Raw genomic sequence first — 6,458 nt, forward strand, 5'->3', positions numbered from 1 at the left:
CGGGGGGCGGGGAGAGTAGATACCAGCTACAGGAGCAGGGAGGAGCCCCCACAGAAACAGAAAGTCACTGCCTGGGAAGGACCCTGACTGTTCCCAGGAAATCATAATGAGAGTCAGATGCCCTATCACGGTTTGGAGCAGAGCCCAATATCCTCCACTGCTCTGGCCCTATTTCCTGTTCTAGTTACAGGGAGACTTCTGGGCCAACAAGGCTGGGGTTCCCCCAACCACTAGGGGGCATGCAGCACACATGATGCTTTGTGGGCCAGCAGGCTGCAAACACGTGTGGAACACATAGAAGGGTGCTGACTAGCGGCCACCCTGGGCCCCAAGGCCCCACAGACCCAGAAAGCAGCACTTGTCTGGGGACCCAAAGACCCTCACACCTGGCTGCCTGACCCCTTCAATCAGCTGGGCTCTGATTCACTTTGGTCAGAAGCCTGCCCTTGGTCATGAGCATGTTCTTCTCCCTCTTGGAAATGGGCTCCCCCACCCCTGTCTTCTTGCTCTGGTCCCAGCCCCCAGGCCCAACGCTGCAGCCACTGGTGCGTGGGGTGGAGGGCTCACCTCTTCGTCCATCCATGCCACCTGTCCAGTGGCTCTTTGTAGCATTCAGTTCCGCTATCCCCACACTCCATGGGAACATTCTCAGTGCTGTCTATTAGGGACTTCTCCCCAGGGACTCCATCTTTCCTTTCAATGTGTCAACAGAGAAGCAGGGACATCAGCAGCTTCAATTAGATGCACGAGATTCCTTTTGTAGAAACGTAGTTTGTGGCCAACCTGGCTGGACAATGTCTGCATCAGGCAGATATGTCCATCCAACCACTTCCTCAATGGATTCCAGGCGGCGGGCAGGCAGTTCTAACCATTCCACTGGACTGACGAGGGCCCTGAGGATTGCCAGCTTTGAAGATATGTATGAAGACCCTTAAAGGTGGAGCAAGAACAATCAGACCAGAACCCAGACACTTTATACCCAGCCTGGGCCCTTTCCCAGGGAGGGATACAGGGAGAAGGCGCTCAGCTACTAACCAAAAGGTTGGCGGTTCCAGCCTAGTCAGCAGCACTGCAGCAGGCAGACCTGGTAATCGGCTTCTGTAAGATGCGAGAGCCCTACTCTGTAACACAGGGGGGTGCCATGAGTTGGAATGGACTCACTGGTGAAGCGTCACTGTGTGCCCACTGCCGGGTTGGCAGCTTTACCTGCATTTTCTTAGTTAATTTTCTCTCAAGGGTACCGTGAGTCCTATTGTCATACCTAGCTGACATGCCCAAGGTCATCACAACTCCTGTCAAAACCCACTGCCACTGAGATGGTTCCGACTCACAGCAACCCTGTGAGAACGAGAAGAGCTAGCCCACAGGGATTCCAAGGCTGAAATCTTTACGGAAACGGACTGTCTCATCTTTCTCCCCTAGAGCAGCTGGTGGGTTTGAACCACCAACCTTTCAGTCAGAAGCTGTGGCTTTAACCTCTGTGCCACCAGGCGTCCCTTCATCACAGCCAGTAGGTCCCAAAGCCTGGACTCCAACCTGATTTCAGGCTAGTGCCTGGGCCATTGCACTAGGGAACAGCTTCCAAATGGCCTTAGAAGTCACAAACTCACCTGTGTGTTGTCAGCTCAACCCATGGGGCCCCAGGAGGTACTAGTGGCCTGGCCACAGCCAGGTCAGGTTGAGTGCATGAGCAGGGCCCTGCTGGGAGTGCAAGGGATCTGGAGGGGAAAGCATGGCCATGTGTGCAATACAAGGTCAAACAAGGTGATCTATAAGCCACGTCTGTGGTCTGGCTGTCAGCACCCAGATAGTCCACGGGGGTCAGGGAAGGTTTTCCTTGATGGCAAACAGGGAGGAAGCAAGCAAGATATGCATTGCGGAGCAGGAAGCCAGCCGGATGGAGCAGCAATGCTCACCTCAAGATCCCTTTCTCTTCCCTTAAGACCCCACACCCTCGGCGGCCTTCACCAGCACAGCAGGGGTTAATGTCTGTCTGGTGCAGCAGCCTCAGCAGCAAGTGGTGGTGCCAGTAACTCCGAAGCTGAAATGTGAGCCGAAGGACCAGAGCGGCAGGCTGGGAGGCAGAGAGAGCAGGGAGCCAGTCTCCCTGATGGAACAGGCATCCTGAGGCCACAGGCTGCCTGGCTCCCACATGTGGCCACCTGCCTCCCGCTGGCAGCCCCTCCTGGTCAGGTCATGGGTATGGCACCCACCCAGGGTGGTCCACGGTCATGGTCAAGCCCTCTGGCCACCAGGCACCCATCGCACTGTAGATGTGGGGAGGGGGCAACCCCCAGAGAATGCACCAGGTGCTGCCAAGCTCTACCCAAAGACTGGGTGGCGTGACCAGGCAGAGGGCACCAACAAACCCTGGAGAACCAGCAGGGGGACAGGGAGGTGCCTAGGGGTCCCAACCTCAGAGGCTTGGCCTTGACTTCCCAACTGGGGCCTCCCACTGCTCCAGGAGTATGGAAGACAGAAGCAAAGCTCCCCATCCTTCCCTGGGCCTGTGCGCTAACCTGCCTTTGCACAAAGACCTAGGGGACATGATGAGGATCAGTCAAAGGCAGAGGTGATGGGCACCAGAGGAGCTCTTCCTATCCATTCTTCATCAAGCCCACTACCAGATCAGAGGTCAGTGCCGTTACTGAGAACCTCAGCTCACAGAGGAGGAAACAGAGATTCCGAGAGGTTCAGTAACCTGCCCGCAGGCTGCACAGCCACAAAGTGGCAACACTGACTTGACCCAAGGCTTGTCTGGCATCAGGACTCATGTGCTAACATACCATGCCCCGTGGAAGGTGAGAGAAGCAAAGGCCCAGAGGGGACACGGGTTCAGTCTACCAAGTGGACACAGGCCAGGGCGCCAAATCCCAAATGGCAAGACACGAAAGGCCCCGTGCACCCGACTGACACAGGTCTGGATGAACAGAAGGGGTAAGTGACATTTGAGACTTGCCACCCTGTGAGGGGGTCCAGGCTAAAACAGCATCCAGAAGAAGCTGGAGAAGGCCTAGGCCTAGACCCGTCTCCCACTGATCCAGTGAGGTGTGTGGCAAGGGGCCACAGACAGAACCACCACTGGGCAGGTGACCAGCGCTCGATGTAATGGATCACAGGGTGCTCCTGGGGTTTGAGTTGGCACGGCCATTCTGAAGAGCCAAGAACATTTGCTGTAGGGAGAGCATGCAGCAAGGTATTGCTAAAATGAACACAATGCCTTAAGAGGCACCATGGGAAGCCTTGGCAAAGAGCCAGAGAACGGCCATGCCACCACTGAGCCCTCTGAGCCCGTTGCCTCATCTGCAGAAGGGAGATCATGCCAGTTCCTACATCGCAGGTTGCTCTGAGGATCCCCTGCAGTCTGGCAGAGCACTCAGACTGAAAACCTACGTCCCCAAACAGAAGCCTGTGCACCAATGATCACTCTGGCATTTTTCACATTTGCCAAAATTTGGACACCACTGAAATGTCCACGGATAGAAGAACGGATAACCAAGGTGTACCAGGCCACAAAGAGCAATGAAGTCCTGGTGCACACAGCACATGGGAATCTGGGAAACATCGTGCTGAGTGAAGTCAGTCAGTCGCAGAAGGACAAGTGCAGTGCAATCTCACTTACATGAAATAAGCAAATATAGAGAGGTCAGCGGTTAGTAGGAATTACCAGGAATGGGAAAGGAGGAGTTTCTACTTAGGATTTATGGTAACGGTGGTAGGATGACTTGGAAAAGGATAACAAGAATGTCTGTACAACTTGAAGAATGTAATCAGTGGCAATTAATTACATATGTAGAAACTGTTGAATTGGCAAAAAAAAGAAATAAAGCTTGTGTCTACCCTAAAGCTTGTACACAAATTCCATAGCAGTATTACCCATAATAGCCACAAAATGGACACAATCAAAATACCCACCAACTGTCGAATCGATAGACCAAGTGTGATACACTCATACAAATAAATCCATCACCATCGAGTCGATTCCAACTCATAGCGACCCTATAGTGCAGAACCGCCCCATAGTAGTTCCAAGGGTATAAATCTGTGCAGTAGCAGACTGTCGCATCTTCCTCCCACAAAGAGCCTAGTGGTTTTGAACTACCAACCTTTTGGTTAGCAGCCAAGCACTTTAACTACTGTGCCACCAGGGCTCCTTTTCATATCCACACAATGAAATATTATTCAGCCATATAAAGGACTGAAGTAGAATGTGGATTAATCTTGTGCAGTGCAGTGAATTACTTGGTGTAGCTTTTCTAGCCATAGTCTTTGTAACTCCCACAAGATTACTCGGTGGGACTATGTAAATAAGAAGTGTAGAATTCTGATGTTGGAATGGTTAGTTTTGTCACTCTGTCAGTCTTAAAAATGAGCCCTCCTCGAGGCAGAGATGGGATCTCACTGCCACCAAGAGAGAAGAGCTAGAGGTGAAAGAGTATGTCCTTGGACCCAAGTTCCCTGCACTGGACCTCCTTGGCAGAGACGCCTGACAGAGACAGATACATGGCAGAAACAGACTTCACGGCAGAGAGAGATACCCTGGCAGAGAGATGGTCACAGTGGAACTGAGAGGCATGAGAGAGCTGCAGGCTTATCTGGCCCACGGAGCAAGAAAGCTGAGTGCCTTTGGGCAGAAGGCTTGCTGATGTAGTGGGTTGCACCTAAGTGTACCTATCAGCAGAGCTAAAAGAGCTCTGTAACACTTGTTCGAGCAGGGCACAGGCCAGGTTGAGAGGCCAAAGGCCAGAGAGGTGAGTCTACAGGCATACAGGAGGAGAGTGTGTTCTATTGAAGAATTGTGTCCTGAGTGTGTTCCTGAATCTGAATTGTAGCGTTACTTCCCTAATAAACCCCAAAATTATGAGTATTGTCTGTGAGTTGTGTGTGACCTCTGCAACAAATTACCAAACCAGCAGAGAAGTAGTAAGTGCCATAGGAGGGACAGTTGGTGTCAGAATTAGTAAAAGGCTGGAGGGCGGTGGCATGTCTGGCCTCACAGGAATCAGCTTGGGCTGCTGATGGTGATTCTGTCTTCCTCTTGTGAAGTTACAGGTCAGAAAATGCCACCTCCATGTCCTTTTTGCACCTTGAACACACTACACTAACTGAAAACAGACAGAAAAGGACAAACATTGTCTAATTTCGCGTCTGTGAAATGTCCAGCGTAGGGAATCCAAAGACAGAAAGTAGATTAGTGGTTGGCTAGGGGGTGAGGGGATTTCCGGGTGGTGCAAACGGTTAAGGGAGGGGTGGGGTTCAACCCACCCAGAGGGACCACAGCCTTAAACACCCTTTGGAATGCAGGTCCACTCTGCAACACGCAGGGTCACCATGAGTCGGAACAGCCTCCATGGCAACTGGCTAGAGGATGAGGAGAACAGCGGGGGGGGGGGACTGCTGATAAAGGCTCTCCTTTTAGGGCAATGAAAATGTTCTGGAAGGGACTGTGGGGACCGTCACACATTGTGAACAAACTACCAACCACTGAACCGTTCTCTTCCACAGGGTGGTTTCCGTGGTATGTGATTCCATCTGGGAAAAGGCACTTAGTTGAGCTCAGAAAAGGGAGCCGTCGTTATGGTGACCTTCACCTTGTGGAGTCTGCTGTTTAATGGTGGAGACTAAACCCACTCATGAAAAGATGATAACGGACACCCAAGAGAGACAAGCAGGGTGATGGTGAGGTGGCCCAAGACCTGCTACTGAGAGGGTTCCAGTGGGACAGGAGCTGGCTGGTGTGCTGAGATGGTTTGGCCAGAACCACCATGATCAACAGTCCCACATGAGCTCTGGGTCTAAGTGTGGGACCCTGTGGCCTCCTGAGTGAGAACCACCACAGGTGGGAGGGCTGGTCTGCAGAGGTTTCTCCAGAAGGTGAGGCCAGAGCCGAGGTCTGCACAACTTGGGAGGTTGGGTGGAGGGATGGGCAGGCATCCCAGGAACATGTGGCAGCTCAGAGGTGTGAACTCCGAGGTCCCTTGCTTGTCCTAATGTTCCACTCGCCCAAAGAAATCTAGGATGTGCTTCACTTTGGCTCACCAAGAACTGCAAAAAGCTTGAACCACAGCCCCCTCCCTCCAGGACTCTGCCAAGAATTCCAGGAGGCAGTGTCTGGTTCAGGTTTCCTCTTCCAGGAAGCCCCAGGCCCTGGGGCACCCCTCCCCTTCTCCCCCAGGGACCCCAGGTTCCAGGGATCCAGGTCAAGTGTATGTGATTAGCTAGCCTGACTCAGGGAGCCTCCCGCCCCATGTGACATGATCAGACACGCTCAGGAGAGGGACAGAGTGCCCAAGTGGGGCTCAGGGTGCAGGGAGGTGCCTCCCAGGAGCAGGCCCGAGCCTGCACAAGTTCCGTTTGCCCTTCACTCCATTCCTGGACTCCCTGACCCTCGCAGAGAAGTCAAACAATACAGAACTCCTTGGAGAAGAGAGGCTGCTGCTGGCCTGACCTGCCCTCCC

This window comes from Orycteropus afer, unplaced genomic scaffold (genome assembly GCF_000298275.1).
Source record: "Orycteropus afer afer isolate SDZICR_OR568_19922 unplaced genomic scaffold, OryAfe1.0 scaffold00061, whole genome shotgun sequence".
Lineage (NCBI taxonomy): Eukaryota > Metazoa > Chordata > Mammalia > Tubulidentata > Orycteropodidae > Orycteropus > Orycteropus afer.